Genomic DNA, 20,890 nt, shown 5'->3' with positions numbered 1-20,890 from the left:
TATGTAGGACAGTTGTCGTTTGTCGCGTAAAGGAAGGTGGTACTCGAAAGCGTAACCCTGGGTCGACCTTACACAGAAGCGAATCCCGAGCCGATCCTGTTAACCAGGAGGTGTTGCACATTCTTTGTTTTAACTCGTTCAGCATTCGCCCCGCGTCACCCTTGGTGAAATAAATGGGCAACACCTGGGCGCGCCTTAGTTGAAGAGCCCGGCGTGCAGCAGCGTCCACAGCCTCGTTACCTGCAATGCCACAGTGGCTAGGGATCCACTGCATTTGGATGTCATGACCTTTTAAAACTGCTGCATGGTGTGCGTGTAAGACATCTTGTGCTGGTGTCGCCAGAGATCCCGTAGTAAACATGGTAGCTAGGGTCTGTAACGCACATTTTGAGTCGCTATAGATGGTCCAGCGAGCAGCTGAAGATTGTGAGTTGATGAAACTTATTGCCAAGAGGACTCCATAAAGTTCAGCGGCCGTTGCAGAGGTGACGTGAGACAGCCGCACCGCTATCTCAATATTCGCCTCCGGGATAACAAATGCACACGAGGAGCCGGATGATGTCGTAGAGGCATCCGTGAAAATCTGCATCCTGCCTGCGGAGCTGTTTAGTAGCTCAAGACTGAACTGACGAAGAACATGCGTTGGTATATCCTTCTTTCCCGGGAGTCCAGGCACACTAGTTCTTACGTCAGGAGGCTGCAGGACCCTCGCGTGATGCATTGCAATGCTCGCGTGATGCATTGCATTACTGTCTGGTTGTTTTCTGTTTACTTGGTTCTGGAAACCTGTTTTATTGTATCTGTTCTCTTGGGTTGTATATATACTTGTGTCGCACTTAGTTTTGTAACCTGAAGAAGTGCAGTCTCTTGCACGAAAGTTCTTGTTCAAATAAATCTTAGTTGCTCCTAACCGTTTTTCATGTTACGTGTGTGATTCCCTTTTCGCGGGCTCCTTGACAGTGTTTCTTTTTTTTGTTTGTTCCCCTTTTCGACGTATCCTCGCATTTAAACTAAGGGTCTGGGGAAGTCTACGTTTCGGCGGAAGCTCCGCCTTCTTCGGGACTGAGACGAAAATCTATGTACAAGGTCTTTTAAAAGGTTACAAAAGTGTCGTCACAGCCGGTACAATTGCACTGCGAGGCAGTCGTCAGTGAGTCATGTTCTGGAAGATTCCGGAAGGTTCCTGGGACATCGGCCGGGGAGATTACGTGTCAGAGCTTTGGAATTCCAGAAAGGTCTGGGGTCGCGCTCGTTGAAAACCTGTTGTCCGGGGTTTTCTTAGCGTCATTGTGTCCAGCAGTAAAGAAAAGAAGAAAAGAGGCAGCGGGCACTCCGAGGACACACAGAAAAAAATTTATCCGGATATGCTTCTCACAGTTGATAGCACTCCTTTATCCTCATTTATTAAAGATTGGAATTTGTAGATCAAGTACCATTCGTGTTGCTCTCTGGAGCGATCGGATGGGAAATTTGACTCTCAAATAAAAAGTGCGACGTTATTAATGCAATGACCGGGTCGACTAAAATGGCGGGAAACCGGGAGGCTACCTTTTTTCGAAACACCTGATCGGTGGTTATTGAATCGAATCCTAAATGAATTTTTACTTTGACCTACATATTGCGCGGAGCATGTTGTACATTGAATGATATAAATAATGTTACTGGAGTTACAGTCAAAGTCGCTATTGATTTTAAGGGAGAAGTCGGAGTTTGTACTCTTGACCGCTGCCGTGCTTTGTATTGATTTGCATATTTGGCATCTTTTACCATTGCATGGATGGCATCCCGCCGTAGGTGTTAATGGTTTGGGAACTTTGGAGTTGACTAGTCTATCTTGAAGGTTGCGGGCACGTCTGTAGGTAACTCGTGGCTCCTCGGCAAATATTTGTCGTGTCCGTTCAGATTGCAGAAGGATGCTATGGTGGCGGTGGAGGATACTGTTAATATTACCCGCGCCTGCACCAAAGGTAAGAACAAGGTTTACGCGGTCGCCCTTGGATTCACCGTTGCGTTTACCGAATAAGTTCATCCGGTCTGTTTGTCCTGCTTTGAACAGGGCCTCTTTTACTAGACTGGGTGGAAAATTACGATTAACGAAGGTATGCTCTAATTCCGCGAGGTTTTTGTTTAGAACATCGTCGTCCGAGCAGATCCTCCTGTATCGGAGTGCATGGCTATAAGGAATGGCGAGTTTAGTACGGCGCGGGTGGCAGCTGTTAAAGGAAAGGTACTGCTGAGCATCAGTTGGCTTTCGGTACCCAAAAACCCTTCTCGGTTAAGGTTACTTTTACATCTAGGAAATTAACAGTCGTTGCCGAGAAGGAGTGGGTGAACTTCATGGCGGGGTGTACCAGGTTGAAATCGCGAATGAGATCTTCTTCGGAGTGTGGTCAAACCATGAATATGTCGTCCAGGAAGCGTTTGTACAGACTAGGTTTTTTGTCGCGCACGGCTAGAAATTTTTCCTCTAGTGCACCCATGAAAATATTTGCGTACGTTGGTGCCATCTTAGTTCCCATAGCTGCGCCATTTATTTGTAGATAGTGTCGGCCGTCAAATTCGAAGTTATTATTTTTGAGGATCAAGTTGAGTAGAGTTGGTAATACAGATGGGTCAACCGCGCGATCGGAGTACTTCAGATACGCCGCCTCCGCTGCTAGCACGCCATCCTCATGTGGGATGTTAGTGTAAAGGGAGGTAACGTCTAGCGTTACAAGCAAGCTTGCATTGGGTGGTTCACATTTGCTAAGTACTTCGAGGAAATGGTTGGTGTCCTTAGTATATGAGGGTAATCGGGGAGGTATATCTTTAAGGAGGTGGTCAACGAAGCTAGAAATTTTCTCCGTGGCGGTGCCGATTGAGGAAACTAGTATAGGTCGCCCTAGGTTTCCTGGTTTATGGATTTTCGGTAGCATGTAGGACCTGCCTGGTTTAGGGTTGTGGGGGCTAGAAATTCATATAGACAGGAGTCGATCATTTCACGCGCTTTTAGGGATTTAAGGGTTTTGGTGATTTCGGCAGCTATCTTATTTGTTGGATCACTGTCAAGCGGCTCATAGAACGTGTTACAGCCCAGTTGTCGGAAGCCCTCGTTAAGGTAGTCCTGTTTGTTCATCACTAAGATTGCCCCTCCCTTGTCTGCCCTTTTGATAATGATATCGCCACAGTTCTGTAAGTCGGAGAGGCTGCGCTGCTCAGCTGCTGTTAAATTTGGTTTAGTTTTGCGGTTAGATGAATTGTTGTATGCGTCAAGTACATCCCTTTGAACAGCCTTGATGTACATATCCAGGGCTTTGTCGCGGTTGGCATCGGGTGTGAAATCAGAAGTTGGTTTAAAGGGATTCGGATTGGAGTTAGGTTTGTCGAAAAAATATTCTTTTGCGAAATTGTCCAAATCAAGATGGAGTTGATATTCATTTAGTTTAGAGTTGTTAGGGCAGAATGACAGACCCCGATTCAGGTGTGAGAATTCTGAGTCGGTGAGGGTGCGGGATGACAAGTTCACAACGTTTTGTGATACAGTTACACGTTGTTGGACGGAAGAGGCCGCACCATCCAATTCACCATCATGGTCACGTGGAAGTTGGGGCAGTAATAATTAAGTAGAGGTGACCGGTTGTTTATTTACCGAGATATTTTCTGGGGGCGTTTCATTATTATCAGCTAAAATAGGTGAGCATACTCCGTCCCTGGCAAGCTTTTTGCGTTTAGTTCCCGATACGAGCTGTTCACGGGACCTGCAAAATTTTGACAATTCTTCTTGATGGGCGTCGGATAATGTGGTCGTATCGTCGATGATTTTCGCTTCCCGAGAAAGTTCGTTGGTAGAGTGATCGCAATGAGAGATTAGTACATCTATGAGCGCAGCAGAGGCATTTTGAACGATGTTATTCCACTGACGGGAAAGTCTATCATCGAGGGGGAATGTCAGGTTCACTTTAATGGTCAACCCTCTAGGAGTTTTTTCTTGCTCTTTGTAAGGGGTGAGTGCGGCGCGGTGAGAATTGTAGCGTATTTTCTTATCGCATACTTGACGGAGCCTAAAGAACGCTTCAGTCTCGGGAGATATGTCGCTATTTCGTTGGGAAAGTTTACGCTCACCGGCGGTTAGTCAGTCGTGCTTCGATGTGGTGCTGCGGCCTCAGTACCACATCGAAGCACGACTGACTCAAATTTCACATCCGATCGCTGCAGAGAGCAACGCGAATCGTACTCGATCTACAAATTCCAATCTTTAATAAATGAGGATAAAGGAGTGCTATCAACTGTAAGAAGCATATACGGATAACGTTTTTTCTGTGTGTCCTCGCAGTGCCCGCTGCCTCTTTTCTTCTTTTCTTTACAGCTGGACACAATGACGCTAAGAACACCCCGGACAACAGGTTTTCAAGGAGCGCGACCCCAGACCTTTTTGGAACTCCAAGGCTCTGACACGTAATCTCCCCGGCCGATCACCCAGGAACCTTCCAGAATCTTCCAGAACATGACTCACTGACGACTGCCTCGCAGTGGAATTGTACCGGCTGTGACGACACTTTTGTAACCTTTTAAAAGACCTTGTACATAGATTTTCGTCTCAGTCCAGAAGAAGGCGGAGCTGCCGCCGAAACGTAGACTTTCCCAGACCCTTAGTTTAAATGCCAGCTTAATAAATAACTTTCCCCCACTCCCTACTTCGGGTGTCTTTTGGTGTGTCTTTTGGTCTCTGGTGTCTTTTCTCCCCTATCTATAGTATATATATATATATATATATATATATATATATAGAACAAATAGGTTAATATATCAGACGGCTACGAAGTTGAATAAAAGTGAAATAATAAGACGTGGACTACAGATTACAGGAACGTTAACAAAAACTAATTTATTAAATGGGCATTTTAACACATAGATTAAAAAAAGAATGGTCGACGTTTCGACAGTGGCACTGTCTTCGTCAGGACAAAAGAGGTCCAAGGGTTGCATATTGCTTAAATAGGTTTCCTGGGTGACGTCACAATCGGTGCAAGTATGCCACGTGGCAGTTGTCTGAGTCATATTCTGGAACATTCCGCAAGGTCAAGTCCGGGTGGTGATGTCATCTTTCTTGGGGAGCCAGCTCAGGGTGAGCTGTACTGAGACCATAGCTGAAAAGCAAAAAAAAAAAGGAAAATAAAAGGAAAAAAAGGGAAAGTATATCCTATCTAGGCGACCAGATTCCTTACTGTTGAAAGTACACCGGGATCTTCGTTAATGATTGATTGGTAGCTGTTCGGTAGCTGTACCGTTACACCCATAAACCTGGGACCTGTTACACGTAGCACGTTCGGTAGCTGTACCGTTACACCCATAAACCTGGGAACCCAGGGCGCCCGATAGTTTCGTGTAACGGTACAGCTACCGAAAATATTTCCAGCTTTGTAGATTATCTTCTTAAAGATATACCCCCAAAACTTCCATCCTACATTAAAGATACAAATCACTTCCTGGAAATATTAAGTCAGTGTCAACCTCCTCCCTCAAGTTTGCTGGTCACGCTAGACGTTTCTTCCCTCTATACCAACATCCCCCACGAAGATGGCATTGCTGCAGCTCAAAGGGCGTTTTTAAAATATTCGGACAACTCATACGATCCTTGTGTTCTATTCACATTCCTTAACCTTATTCTGAAAAATAACAACTTTGAATTTGATGGTAAACATTACTTGCAAGTCAGTGGCACGGCTATGGGCACTAAGATGGCACCAAATTATGCAAACATCTTTATGGGTAATCTGGAGGAGGCATTTCTGTTCCAATGCGAGAAAAAGCCGACGTTGTACAAGCGTTTTCTGGACGACATCTTTATGGTTTGGCCATATTCGGAGGACGATCTGAATATATTCATTAGCAATTTTAACCAAGCACATCCGTCTATCAAATTCACCCATTCTTACTCAGCTCTAACTGTTAACTTCCTAGATGTCCAGGTAAAGTTAACGGACGGGGTCCTAACTACGGACCTGTTCCGTAAACCTACGGACTCCCAGCAGTACCTAGCTTTCAAGAGTTGCCACCCGCGGCACACTAAACTTGCTATCCCCTACAGCCAGGCACTTCGTTATAGACGCATCTGTTCCAGCGAAAGTGATCTGGATATAAATTTGAACCAACTCAAGCAAACATTCATCAGTCGCCAATTCCCACCCAGTTTAGTTGAGGACGCAATAAGGAAGGCCCGCAGGGCAGATCGCAAAGCTCTGTTCCAAAACCGCAACCGCAAATCAGACAATGGTTCCGTCAACCTCGTTGTAACATTCAACAATAATGTTTCCAACGTCAACAGTATACTTAATCGCCACCACGGTATTCTTTGTCAGTCAGAGCGCATGCGACAAATCTTCCCCGAACCGCCACGTGTGACCTACAGGCGCTCGCAAAACCTCCACGATAATCTAGTCAGCTCCAAAGTCAACCGACCAACAAGTCGCCGTGGTTGCGGCTCGTCAGACCTGGGTAGCTGCGCATCTTTCGGGATTGGCAAACCAAGGGTCGCTCAGCGAGCGATATACCACATTTTCCACCATACCACCTTCTCGATGCCACAGTGCAAGCCAGTGAATTATATATATTGCGACTTTGCGATATATATTTATATATATTGTGTTTATATATATATGGCGACGTTTGACTTACAAACATATGTTGTACGTGCAGCCAAAGAGCTCCGGCTATTTGATTCCTAGTATACTTAACCGGCTTTGCACTGGGCTTTCAGTAGTGACTTAGCTCACCCTGACGGGAGGAATCACGTGTTACGTGACCTTCTGACGCCATCCGCTCAAACGTTGCCTGCCTGCGTACTGCTGATGAGGCCCAAGAAGGCCGAAACAGCTGTCCAGTACTGGCACGGCGCGGTTGACTTACAAACAAATGCCATACGTGCAGCCAAAGAGCTCCGGCTATTTTTTTCCTAGTATACTTCACGGGCTTTGCACTGGGGTTTCAGTGGTGACTCAGCTCACGATGACGGGAGGAATCACGTGTTACGTAACCTTCTGACGCCATCCGCTTAAAAGGTTGCCTGCCTGCGTACTGCTGATGAGGCAGAAGAAGGCCGAAAGAGCTGTTTAGTATTGACATTTGACTAACAAACATACTGTAGAAGTGGTTTTTTTCGCGCGGAATTATTTTTCGCGTTTTTCGCGCACACCTCCAAAATCGCGAATTTAAGTTCCCGCGAATAACTCTGGAAATACGAGGGCGAAAATCGTTCGGCGTTCGACGCTATACCGCGACTACCTGACCCTTTCTACTTCATGTAGCATAGGCAGTTTAAGCAAGCGCAGAAGATTGTTTTATCCCATCAGGCAAGATGAAAAGAAATGAAAATTCATCACGCTTTTGTTACTCCTATAAACGCTTTGCACTATACATGCAATATACCACTATACCACGAAGCCAGAACATGTCTTTCCCCGCATTCTCAAAACCAGCTTGAATGATAGTACCATATCTCAAACGAACTGGTCAGTGCCCCGAGTGATAATTAATAAGAACAGCTAAAATAAACTGGCTAACTTGCACACGGCCAGTACTATGGCCTCCTACAGGGTCCCTAAAGGGCATTGGACAGGACCTTTCCTCCTATCTCTGTGAGGAGAAGAAAGGAATAGACCTAGAATGCCGCAATCCACGTGAACAACGGATGTCTTAGTACGTGCCGAAATACGCCCGAGTATTGACGGCGGCACGATATGCAAGAGCAAAGCACTCCCGGAAACCTGTGTCGCGAATTTAAGTTCTCGCGAATCAATCCTCAAAGCAGCTCTGCTCGAAAACGCGAAAATATTTTCCACGCGGAAAAAACCACTTCTACAGTATGCTATACGTGCAGCGAAAGAGCCCCGGCTATTTTTTCCTAGTATACTTCACCGGCTTTGCACTGTGCTTTCAGTTTTGACTTAGCTCAGCGTGACGGGAGGAATCACGTGTTACGTGACCTGCTGACGCCATCCGCTCAAACGTTGCCTGCCTGTGTACTGCTGATGAGGCCCAAGAAGGCTGAAACAGCTGTCCAGCACTGGCATGGCGACGTTTGGCTTACAAACATAAGCTATACGTGCAGCCAAAGGCTCCGGCTATTTTTTTCCTAGTATACTTCACTGGCTTTGCACTTGGCTTTCGGCGGTGACTTGGCTCACCCTGACGGGAGGAATCACTGTTACATGATCTTCTGACGCCATCCGCTTAAAAGGTTGCCTGCCTGCGTACTGCTGATGAGGCCCAAGAAGGCTGAAACAGCTGTCCAGCACTGACATGGCGACGTTTGGCTTACAAACGTATGCTATACGTGCAGCCAAAGAGCTCTGGATATTTTTTTCCCCAGTATACTTTACCGGCTTTGCACTTGGCTTTCGGCGGTGACTTAGCTCACAATGACGGGAGGAATCACGTGTTACGTGACCTGCTGACGCCATCCGCTCAATCGTTGCCTGCCTGCGTACTGCTGAGGAGGCCCAAGAATGCCGAAACAGCTGTCCAGCACTGGCATGGCGACGTTTGGCTTACAAACATGCTATACGTGCAGCCAAAGAGCTCCGGCTGTTTTTTTCCTAGTATACTTCACTGGCTTTGCAGTGGGCTTTCAGTGGGGACTTCGCTCACCCTGACGGGAGGAATCACTGTTACATGATCTTCTGACGCCATCCGCTTAAAAGGTTGCCTGCCTGCGTACTGCTGATGAGGCCCAAGAAGGCTGAAACAGCTGTCCAGTACTGGCACGGCGCGGTTGACTTACAAACATATGCTATACGTGCAGCCAAAGAGCTCCGGCTATTTGTTTCCTAGTATACTTCACCGGCGTTGCACTAGGCTTTTAGTGGTGACTTAGCTCACCCTGACCGGAAGAATCACGTGTTACGTGACCTTCTGACGCCATCCGCATAAACAGTTGCCTGCCTGCGTATTGCTAATGAGGCACAAGAAGGCCGAAACAGCTGTCCAGCACTGGCATGGCGACGTTTGGCTTACAAACATATGCTATACGTGCAGCCAAAGAGCCCCGGCTATTTTTTCCTAGTATACTTCACCGGCTTTGCACTAGGCTTTCAGTGGTGACTTAGCTCAGCGTGACGGGAGGAATCACGTGTTACGTGACCTCCTGACGCCATCCGATCAAACGTTGCCTGCCTGTGTACTGCTGATGAGGCGCAAGAAGGCCGAAACAGCTGTCCAGCACTGGCATGGCGACGTTTGGCTTACAAACATAAGCTATACGTGCAGCCAATGAGCTCCGGCTATTTTTTTCCTAGTATACTTCACTGGCTTTGCACTGGGCTTTCAGTGGTGACTTAGCTCACCCTGACGGGAGGGATCACATGTTACGTGACCATCTGACGCCATCCGCATAAACGGTTGCCTGCCTGCGTACTGCTGATGACGCACAAGAAGGCCGAAACAGCTGTCCAGCACTGGCATGGCGACCTTTGGCTTACAAACATATGCTATACGTGCAGCCAAAGAGCTCCGGCTATTTTTTTCATAGTATACTTCACTGGCTTTGCACTGGGCTTTTAGTGGTGACTTAGCTCACCCTCACGGGAGGAATCACGTGTTACGCGACCTTCTGACGCCATCCGATCAAACGTTGCCTGCCTGCGTACTGCTGATGAGGCCCAAGAAGGCTGAAACAGCTGTTCAGTACTGGCACGGCGCGGTTGACTTACAAACATATGCTATACGTGCAGCCAAAGAGCTCCGGCTATTTTTTTCCTAGTATACTTCACCGACTTTGCACTGGGCTTTCAGTGGTGACTTAGCTCACCTTGACGGGAGGCATCACGTGTTACGTGACCTTCTGACGCCATCCGCTCAAACGTTGCCTGCCTGCGTACTGCTGATCAGGCCCGAGAACGCCGAAACAGCTGTCCAGCACTGGCATGGCCACGTTTGGCTTACAAACATATGCTATACGCGCAGCCAAAGAGGTCCGGTTATTTTTTTCCTAGTATACTTCACTGGCTTTGCACTGGGCTTTCAGTGGTGACTCAGCTCACCATGACGGGAGGAATCACGTGTTACGTGACCTGCTTACTCCATCCGTTCAAACGTTGCCTGCCTGTGTACTGCTGATGAGGCCCAAGAAGGCCGAAACAGCTGTCCAGCACTGGCATGGCGACGTTTGGCTTACAAACATATGCTATACGTGCAGCCAAAGAGCTCCGGCTATTTTTGTCCTAGTATACTTCACTGGCTTTGCACTGGGCTTTCAGTGGTGACTTAGCTCAACCTGACGGGAGGAATCAAGTGTTACGTGACCTTCTGACGCCATCCGCTCAAACGTCGCCTGCCTGCGTAGTGCTGATGAGGCCCAAGATGGCCGAAACAGCTCTCCAGTACTGGCACGGCGCGGTTTACCTACAAACATATGCACTACGTGCAGCCTAAGAGCTCCGGCTATTTTCTTCCCTAGCATACTTAACTGGCTTTGTACTGGGCTTTCAGTGGTGACTTAGCTCACCCTGACGGGAGGAATCTTGTGTTACTTGACCTTCTGACGCCATCCGCATAAACGGTTGCCTGCCTGCGTACTGCTGATGAGGCACAAGAAGGCCGAAACAGCTGTCCAGCACTAGCATGGCGACGTTTGGCCTACAAACATATACTATACGTGCAGCCAAAGAGCTCTGGCTATTTTTTCCTAGTATACTTCACCGGCTTTGCACTAGGCTTTCAGTGGTGACTTAGCTCAGCGTGACGGGAGGAATCACGTGTTACGTGACCTTCTGACGCCATCCGCTTAAAAGGTTGCCTGCCTGCGTACTGCTGATGAGGCACAAGAAGGCCGAAAGAGCTGTCTAGTATTGGCATGGCGATGTTTGACTAACAAACATATGCTATACGTGCAGCGAAAGAGCCCCGGCTATTTTTTCCTAGTATACTTCACCGGCTTTGCACTGGGCTTTCAGTGGTGACTTAGCTCAGCGTGACGGGAGGAATCACGTGTTATATGACCTGCTGACACCATCCGCTCAAACGTTGCCTGCCTGCGTAGTGCTGATGAGGCCCAAGAAGGCTGAAACACCTGTGCAGTACTGGCACGGTTCGGTTGACTTACAAACATATGCTATACGTGCAGCCAAAGAGCTCCGGCTATTTTTTCCTAGTATACTTCACCGGCTTTGCACTGGGCTTTCAGTGGTGACTTAGCTCAGCGTGACGGGAGGAATCACGTGTTATATGACCTGCTGACGCCATCCGCTCAAACGTTGCCTGCCTGCGTAGTGCTGATGAGGCCCAAGAAGGCTGAAACACCTGTGCAGTACTGGCACGGCTCGGTTGACTTACAAACATATGCTATACGTGCAGCCAAAGAGCTCCGGCTATTTTTTTCCTAGTATACTTCACCGGCTTTGCACTGGGCTTTTAGTGGTGACATAGCTCACCCTGACGGGAGGAATCATGTGTTACGTGACCTTCTGACGCCATCCGCATAAACGGTTGCCTGCCTGCGTACTGCTGATGAGGCACAAGAAGGCCGAAACAGCTGTCCAGTACTGACATGGCGACGTTTGACTTACAAATATATGCTATACGTGCAGCCAAAGAGCCCCGGCTATTTTTTCCTAGTATACTTCACCGGCTTTGCACTGGGCTTTCAGTGGTGACTTAGCTCACCCTGACGGGAGGAATCACGTGTTACGTGAGCTTCTGACGCCATCCGCTCAAACGTTGCCTGCCTGCGTACTGCTGATGAGGCACGAGAAGGCTGAAACAGCTGTCTAGTACTGGCATGGCGACGTTTGGCTTACAAACAAATGCTATACGCGCAGCCAAAGAGCTCCGACTATTTTTTTGCTCGTATAGTTCACAAGCTTTGCACTGGGCTTTCAGTGGTGACTTGGCTCACCCTGACGGGAGGAATCACGTGTTACGTGACCTTCTGACGCCATCCGCTCAAAAGTTGCCTGCCTACGTAGTGCTGATGAGGCCCAAGAAGGCTGAAACAGCTGTCCAGTACTGGCACGGCGTGGTTGACTTACAAACATATGCTATACGTGCAGCCAAAGAGCTCCGGCTATTTTTTCCTAGTATACTTCACCGGCTTTGCACTGGGCTTTCAGTGGTGACTTAGCTCACCCTGACGGGAGAAATCACGTGTTACGTGACCTTCTGACGATATCCGCACAAACGTCGCCTGCCTGCGTAGTGCTGATGAGGCCCAAGAAGGCCGAAACAGCTATCCAGTACTGGCACGGCGCGGTTTACTTACAAACATATGCAATACGTGCAGCCTAAGAGCTCCGGCTATTTTGTTCCATAGCATACTTAACTGGCTTTGTGCTGGGCTTTCAGTGGTGACTTAGCTCACCCTGACGGGAGGAATCATGTGTTACGTGACCTTCTGACGCCATCCGCATAAACGGTTGCCTGCCTGCGTACTGCTGATGAGGCCCGAGAAGGCCGAAACAGCTGTCCAGTACTGACATGGCGACGTTTGACTTACAAACATATGCTATACGTGCAGCCAAAGAGCTCTGGCTATTTTTTCCTAGTATACTTCACTGGCTTTGCACTGGGCTTTCAGTGGTGACTTAGCTCACCCTGACGGGAGGAGTCACGTGTTACGTGCCCTTCTGACGCCATCCGCTCAAACGTTGCCTGCCTGCGTACTGCTGATGAGGCCAGAGAAGGTCAAAACAGCTGTCCAGTACCGACATGGCGACGTTTGACTTACAAACGTATCCTATACGTGCAGCCAAAGAGCTCTGGCTATTTTTTTCCTAGTATACTTCACTGGGTTTGCACTGGGCTTTCAGTGGTGACTTAGCTCACCCTGACGGGAGGAATCACGTGTTACGTGACCTTCTGACGCCATCCGCTTAAAAGGTTGCCTGCCTGCGTACTGCTGATGAGGCACAAGAAGGCCGAAAGAGCTGTCTAGTATTGGCATGGCGATGTCTGACTAACAAACATATGCTATACGTGCAGCGAAAGAGCCCCGGCTATTTTTTCCTAGTATACTTCACCGGCTTTGCACTGGGCTTTCAGTGGTGACTTAGCTCAGCGTGACGGGAGGAATCACGTGTTACGTGACCTTCTGACGCCATCCGCTCAAACGTTGCTTCCCTGCGTGCTGCTGATGAGGCCCAAGAAGGCCAAAACAGCTGTCCAGTACTGACATGGCGACGTTTGACTTACAAACATATGCTATACGTGCAGTCAAAGAGCCCAGGCTATTTTTTGCTAGTATACTTCACTGGCTTTGCACTGGGCTTTCAGTGGTGACTTAGCTCACCCTGACGGGAGGAATCATGTGTTACGTGACCTTCTGACGCCATCCGCATAACCGGTTGCCTGCCTGCGTACTGCTGATGAGGCACAAGAAGGCCGAAACAGCTGTCCAGAACTGACATGGCGACGTTTGACTTACAAATATATGCTATACGTGCAGCCAAAGAGCCCCGGCTATTTTTTCCTAGTATACTTCACCGGCTTTGCACTGGGCTCTCAGTGGTGACTTAGCTCACCCTGACGGGAGGAATCACGTGTTACGTGAGCTTCTGACGCCATCCGCTCAAACGTTGCCTGCCTGCGTACTGCTGATGAGGCCCGAGAAGGCTGAAACAGCTGTCCAGTACTGGCACGGCGTGGTTGACTTACAAACATATGCTATACGTGCAGCCAAAGAGCTCCGGCTATTTTTTCCTAGTATACTTCACCGGCTTTGCACTGGGCTTTTAGTGGCGACTTAGCTCACCCTGACGGGAGGAATCACGTGTTACGTGACCTTCTGACGCCATCCGCTCAAACGTCGCCTGCCTGCGTAGTGCTGATGAGGCCCAAGAAGGCCGAAACAGCTCTCCAGTACTGGCACGGCGCGGTTTACTTACAAACATATGCAATACGTGCAGCCTAAGAGCTCCGGCTATTTTGTTCCATAGCATACTTAACTGGCTTTGCACTGGGCTTTCAGTGGTGACTTAGCTCACCCTGACGGGAGGAGTCACGTGTTACGTGCCCTTCTGACGCCATCCGCTCAAACGTTGCCTGCCTGCGTACTGCTGATGAGGCCAGAGAAGGTCAAAACAGCTGTCCAGTACCGACATGGCGACGTTTGACTTACAAACGTATCCTATACGTGCAGCCAAAGAGCTCTGGCTATTTTTTTCCTAGTATACTTCACTGGGTTTGCACTGGGCTTTCAGTGGTGACTTAGCTCACCCTGACGGGAGGAATCACGTGTTACGTGACCTTCTGACGCCATCCGCTTAAAAGGTTGCCTGCCTGCGTACTGCTGATGAGGCACAAGAAGGCCGAAAGAGCTGTCTAGTATTGGCATGGCGATGTCTGACTAACAAACATATGCTATACGTGCAGCGAAAGAGCCCCGGCTATTTTTTCCTAGTATACTTCACCGGCTTTGCACTGGGCTTTCAGTGGTGACTTAGCTCAGCGTGACGGGAGGAATCACGTGTTACGTGACCTTCTGACGCCATCCGCTCAAACGTTGCTTCCCTGCGTGCTGCTGATGAGGCCCAAGAAGGCCAAAACAGCTGTCCAGTACTGACATGGCGACGTTTGACTTACAAACATATGCTATACGTGCAGTCAAAGAGCCCAGGCTATTTTTTGCTAGTATACTTCACTGGCTTTGCACTGGGCTTTCAGTGGTGACTTAGCTCACCCTGACGGGAGGAATCATGTGTTACGTGACCTTCTGACGCCATCCGCATAACCGGTTGCCTGCCTGCGTACTGCTGATGAGGCACAAGAAGGCCGAAACAGCTGTCCAGAACTGACATGGCGACGTTTGACTTACAAATATATGCTATACGTGCAGCCAAAGAGCCCCGGCTATTTTTTCCTAGTATACTTCACCGGCTTTGCACTGGGCTCTCAGTGGTGACTTAGCTCACCCTGACGGGAGGAATCACGTGTTACGTGAGCTTCTGACGCCATCCGCTCAAACGTTGCCTGCCTGCGTACTGCTGATGAGGCCCGAGAAGGCTGAAACAGCTGTCCAGTACTGGCACGGCGTGGTTGACTTACAAACATATGCTATACGTGCAGCCAAAGAGCTCCGGCTATTTTTTCCTAGTATACTTCACCGGCTTTGCACTGGGCTTTTAGTGGCGACTTAGCTCACCCTGACGGGAGGAATCACGTGTTACGTGACCTTCTGACGCCATCCGCTCAAACGTCGCCTGCCTGCGTAGTGCTGATGAGGCCCAAGAAGGCCGAAACAGCTCTCCAGTACTGGCACGGCGCGGTTTACTTACAAACATATGCAATACGTGCAGCCTAAGAGCTCCGGCTATTTTGTTCCATAGCATACTTAACTGGCTTTGTACTGGGCTTTCAGTGGTGACTTAGCTCACCCTGACGGGAGGAATCATGTGTTACGTGACCTTCTGACGCCATCCGCATAAACGGTTGCCTGCCTGCGTACTGCTGATGAGGCACAAGAAGGCCGAAACAGCTGTCCAGCACTGGCATGGCGACGTTTGGCCTACAAACATATACTATACGTGCAGCCAAAGAGCTCCGGCTATTTTTTTCCTAGTATACTTCACTGGCTTTGCACTGGGCTTTCAGTGGTGACTTAGCTCACCCTGACGGGAGGAATCACGTGTTACGTGACCTTCTGACGCCGTCCGCTCAAACGTTGCCTGCCTGCGTACTGCTGATGAGGCCAGAGAAGGCCGAAACAGCTGTCCAGCACTGGCATGGCGACGTTTGGCTTACAAACATATGCTATACGCGCAGCCAAAGAGCTCCGGCTATTTTTTTTTCCTAGTATGCTTCACCGGCTTTGCACTGGGCTTTCAGTGTTGCCTTAGCTCATCCTGACGGGAGGAATCAGGTGTTACGTGACCTTCTGACGCCATCCGCTCAAACGCTGCCTGCCTGCGTACTGCTGATGAGGCCCGAGAAGGCCGAAACAGCTGTCCAGTACTGACATGGCGACGTTTGACTTACAAACATATGCTATACGTGCAGCCAAAGAGCTCTGGCTATTTTTTTCCTAGTATACTTCACCGGCTTCGCACTGGGCTTTCAGTGGTGACTTAGCTCACCCTGACGGGAGGAGTCACGTGTTACGTGACTTTCTGACGCCATCCGCTCAAACGTTGCCTGCCTGCGTACTGCTGATGAGGCCAGAGAAGGCCGAAACAGCTGTCCAGCACTGGCATGGCGACGTTTGGCTTACAAACATATGCTATACGCGCAGCCAAAGAGCTCCGGCTATTTTTTTTCCTAGTATGCTTCACCGGCTTTGCACTGGGCTTTCAGTGGTGCCTTAGCTCACCCTGACGGGAGGAATCAGGTGTTACGTGACCTTCTGACGCCATCCGCTCAAACGCTGCCTGCCTGCGTACTGCTGATGAGGCCCGAGAAGGCCGAAACAGCTGTCCAGTACTGACATGGCGACGTTTGACTTACAAACATATGCTATACGTGCAGCCAAAGAGCCCAGGCTATTTTTTTCCTAGTATACTTCACCGGCTTTGCACTGGGCTTTCAGTGGTGACTTAGCTCACCCTGACGGGAGGAATCACGTGTTACGTGACCTTCTGACGCCATCCGCTCAAACGTTGCCTGCCTGCGTACTGCTGATGAGGCCCAAGAAGGCCGAAACAGCTGTCCAGCACTGGCATGGCGACGTTTGGCTTACAAACATATGCTATACGTGCAGGCAAAGAGCCCAGGCTATTTTTTTCCTAGTATACTTCACCGGCTTTGCACTGGGCTTTCAGTGGTGACTTAGCTCACCCTGACGGAAGGAATCACGTGTTACGTGACCTTCTGCCGCCATCCGCTCAAACGTTGCCTGCCTGCGTACTGCTGATGAGGCCCAAGAAGGTCAAAACAGCTGTCCAGTACTGACATGGCGACGTTTGACTTACAAACGTATGCTATACGTGCAGCCAAAGAGCCCAGGCTATTTTTTTCCTAGTATGCTTCACCGGCTTTGCACTGGGCTTTCAGTGTTGCCTTAGCTCATCCTGACGGGAGGAATCAGGTGTTACGTGACCTTCTGACGCCATCCGCTCAAACGCTGCCTGCCTGCGTACTGCTGATGAGGCCCGAGAAGGCCGAAACAGCTGTCCAGTACTGACATGGCGACGTTTGACTTACAAACGTATGCTATACGTGCAGCCAAAGAGCTCTGGCTATTTTTTCCTAGTGTACTTCACTGGCTTTGCACTGGGCTTTCAGTGGTGACTTAGCTCACCCTGACGGGAGGAATCACGTGTTACGTGACCTTCTGACGCCATCCGCTTAAAAGGTTGCCTGCCTGCGTACTGCTGATGAGGCACAAGAAGGCCGAAAGAGCTGTCTAGTATTGGCATGGCGATGTTTGACTAACAAACATATGCTATACGTGCAGCGAAAGAGCCCCGGCTATTTTTTCCTAGTATACTTCACCGGCTTTGCACTGGGCTTTCAGTGGTGACTTAGCTCAGCGTGACGGGAGGAATCACGTGTTATATGACCTGCTGACGCCATCCGCTCAAACGTTGCCTGACTGCCTAGTGCTGATGAGGCCCAAGAAGGCTGAAACAGCTGTGCAGTACTGGCACGGCTCCGTTGACTTACAAACATATGCTATACGTGCATCAAAGAGCTCCGGCTATTTTTTTTTTCCTAGTATACTTCACCGGCTTTGCACTGGGCTTTTAGTGGTGACTTAGCTCACCCTGACGGGAGGAATCACGTGTTACGTGACCACCTGACGCCATCCGCTTAAAAGGTTGCCTGCCTGCGTACTGCTGATGAGGCACAAGAAGGCCGAAACAGCTGTCTAGTACTGGCATGGCGATGTTTGACTGACAAACATATGCTATACGTGCAGCCAAAGAGCCCCGGCTATTTTTTTACTAGTATACCTCACAAGGTTTGCACTGGGCTTTCAGTGGTGACTTAGCTCACCCTGACGAAAGGAACCACGTGTTACGTGACCTTCTGACGCCATCCGCTCAATGGTTGCCTCCCTGCGTACTGCTGATGAGGCCCGAGAAGGCCGAAACAACTGTCCAGCACTGGGATGGCGACGTTTGGGTACAAACATATGCTATACGTACAGCCAAAGAGCTCCGGCTATTTTTTTTCCTAGTATACTTGACTGGCTTTGCACTGGGCTTTCAGTGGTGACTTAGCTCAGCCTGACGGGAGGAATCACGTGTTACGTGACCTCCTGACGCCATCCGCTTAAAAGGTTGCCTGCCTGCGTACTGCTGATGAGGCACAAGAAGGCCGAAAGAGCTGTCCAGTATTGGCGTAGCGACGTGTGACTTACAAACATATGCTACACGTGCAGCCAAAGAGCCCCGGCTATTTTTTCCTAGTTTACTTCACCGGCTTTGCACTGGGCTTTCAGTGGTGACTTAGCTCACAATTACGGGAGGAATCACGTGTTACGTGACCTGCTGACGCCATCCGCTCAAACATTGCCTGCCTGCGTACTGCTGATGAGGCCCAAGAAGGCCGAAACAGCTGTCCAGCACTGGCATGGAGACGTTTGGCTTACAAACATGCTATACGTGCAGCCAAAGAGCTCCAGCTATTTTTTTGCTGGTATACTTCACTGGGTTTGCACTGGGCTTTCAGTGGTGACTTAGCTCACCCTGACGGGAGGAATCACGTGTTACGTGACCTGCTGACGCCATCCGCTCAAACGTTGCCTGCCCGCGTACTGGTGATGAGGCCCAAAAAGGCCGAAACAACTGTGCAGCACTGGCATGGCGACGTTTGGCTTACAAACATATGCTATACGTGCAGCCAAAGAGCTCCGGCTATTTTTTTCCTAGTATACTTCACTGGCTTTGCACTGGGCTTTCAGTGGTGACTTAGCTCACCCTGACGGGAGGAATCACGTGTTACGTGACCTTCTGACGCCATCCGCTCAAACTTTGCCTGCCTGCGTACTGCTGATGAGGCCCGAGAAGGCCGAAACAGCTGTCCAGCACTGGCATGGCGACATTTGGCTTAGAAACATGCTATACATGCAGCCAAAGAGCTCCTGCTATTTGATTCCTAGTATACTTCACTGGCTTTGCACGGGGCTTTCAGTGGTGACTTAGCCCACCCTGACGGGAGGAATCACGTGTTACGTGACCTTCTGACGCCATCCGCTTAAAAGGTTGACTGCCGGCGTACTGTTGATGAGGCCCAAGAAGGCCGAAACAGCTGTCCAGTACTGCCATGGCGACGTTGGACTGACAAACATATGCTATACGTGCAGCCAAAGAGCCCCGGCTATTTTTTTCCTAGTATACTTCACAAGCTTTGCACTGGGCTTTCAGTGGTGACTTAGCTCACCCTGACGAAAGGAACCACGTGTTACGTGACCTTCTGACGCCATCCGCTCAAACGTTGCCTGCCTGCGTGCTGCCCATGAGGCCCGAGAAGGCTGAAACAGCTGTCCAGCACTGGCATGGCGACGTTTGGCTACAAACATATGGTATACGTACAGCCAAAGAGCTCCGGCTATTTTTTTCCTAGTATACTTCACTGGCTTTGCACTGGGCTTTCAGTGGTGACTTAGCTCAGCCTGACGGGAGGAATCACGTGTTACATGACCTTGTGACGCCATCCGCTTAAAAGTTTGCCTGCCTGCGTACTGCTGATGAGGCACAAGAAGGCCGAAACAGCTGTCCAGTATTGGCATGGCGACGTGTGGCTTACAAACATATGTTACACGTGCAGCCAAAGAGCCCCGGCTATTTTTTCCTAGTTTACTTCTCCGGCTTTGCACTGGGCTTTCAGTGGTGACTTAACTCACAATGACGGGAGGAATCACGTGTTACGTGACCTGCTGACGCCATCCGCTCAAACATTGCCTGCCTGCGTACTGCTGATGAGGCCCAAGAAGACCGAAACAGCTATCCAGCACTGGCATGACGACGTTTGGCTTACAAACATGCTATACGTGCAGCCAAAGAGCTCCGGCTATTTTTTTCCTGGTATACTTCACTGGCTTTGCACTGGGCTTTCAGTGGTGACTTAGCTCACCCTGACGGGAGGAATCACGTGTTACGTGACCTGCTGACGCCATCCGCGCAAACGTTGCCTGCCCGCGTACTGCTGATGAGGCCCAAAAAGGCCGAAACAACTGTGGAGCACTGGCATGGTGACGTTTGGCTTACAAACATATCCTATACGTGCAGCCAAAGAGCTCCGGCTATTTTTTTTCGTAGTATACTTCACTGGCTTTGCACTGGGCTTTCAGTGGTGACTTAGCCCACCCTGACGGGAGGAATGACGTGTTACGTGACCTTCTGACGCCATCCGCTCAAACTTTGCACGCCTGCGTACTGCTGATGAGGCCCGAGAAGGCCGAAACAGATGTCCAGCACTGGCATGGCGACATTTGGCTTAGAAACACATGCTATACGTGCTGCCAAAGAGCTCCGGCTATTTGATTCCTAGTATACTTCACTGGCTTTCACTGGGCTTTCAGTGGTGACTTAGCCCACCCTGACGGGAGGAGTCACGTGTTACGTGACCTTCTGACGCCATCCGCTTAAAAGGTTGCCTGCCGGCGTACTGCTGATGAGGCCCAAGAAGGCCGAAACAGCTGTCCAGTACTGACATGGCGACGTTTGGCTTACAAACATATGCTATACGTGCAGCCAAAGCGCTCCGGCTATTTTTTTCCTAGTATACTTCACTGGCTTTGCACTGGGCTTTCAGTGGTGACTTAGCTCACGCTGACGGGAGGAATCACGTGTTACGTGACCTTCTGACGCCATCCGCTTAAAAGGTTGCCTGCCTGCGTACTGCTGATGAGGCAGAAGAAGGCCGAAAGAGCTGTCCAGCACTGGCATGGCGACGTTTGACTAACAAACATACGCTATACGTGCAGCGAAAGAGCCTCGGCTATTTTTTCCTAGTATACTTCACTGGCTTTGCACTGGGCTTT

At 49.6% G+C, this 20,890-nt stretch overlaps 1 protein-coding gene across 3 annotated transcripts in view; it reads right to left on the bottom strand.

The window, feature by feature from the left end:
- Positions 1 to 20,890, bottom strand: part of LOC135365867 (uncharacterized) — a 107,468-nt gene that overhangs the window by 79,287 nt on the left and 7,291 nt on the right. The window lies entirely within an intron of this gene.

This window comes from Ornithodoros turicata, chromosome 8, assembly GCF_037126465.1.
Source record: "Ornithodoros turicata isolate Travis chromosome 8, ASM3712646v1, whole genome shotgun sequence".
Taxonomy (NCBI): Eukaryota; Metazoa; Arthropoda; class Arachnida; order Ixodida; family Argasidae; genus Ornithodoros; species Ornithodoros turicata.
This window is presented reverse-complemented; position numbering and strand designations above follow the sequence as displayed.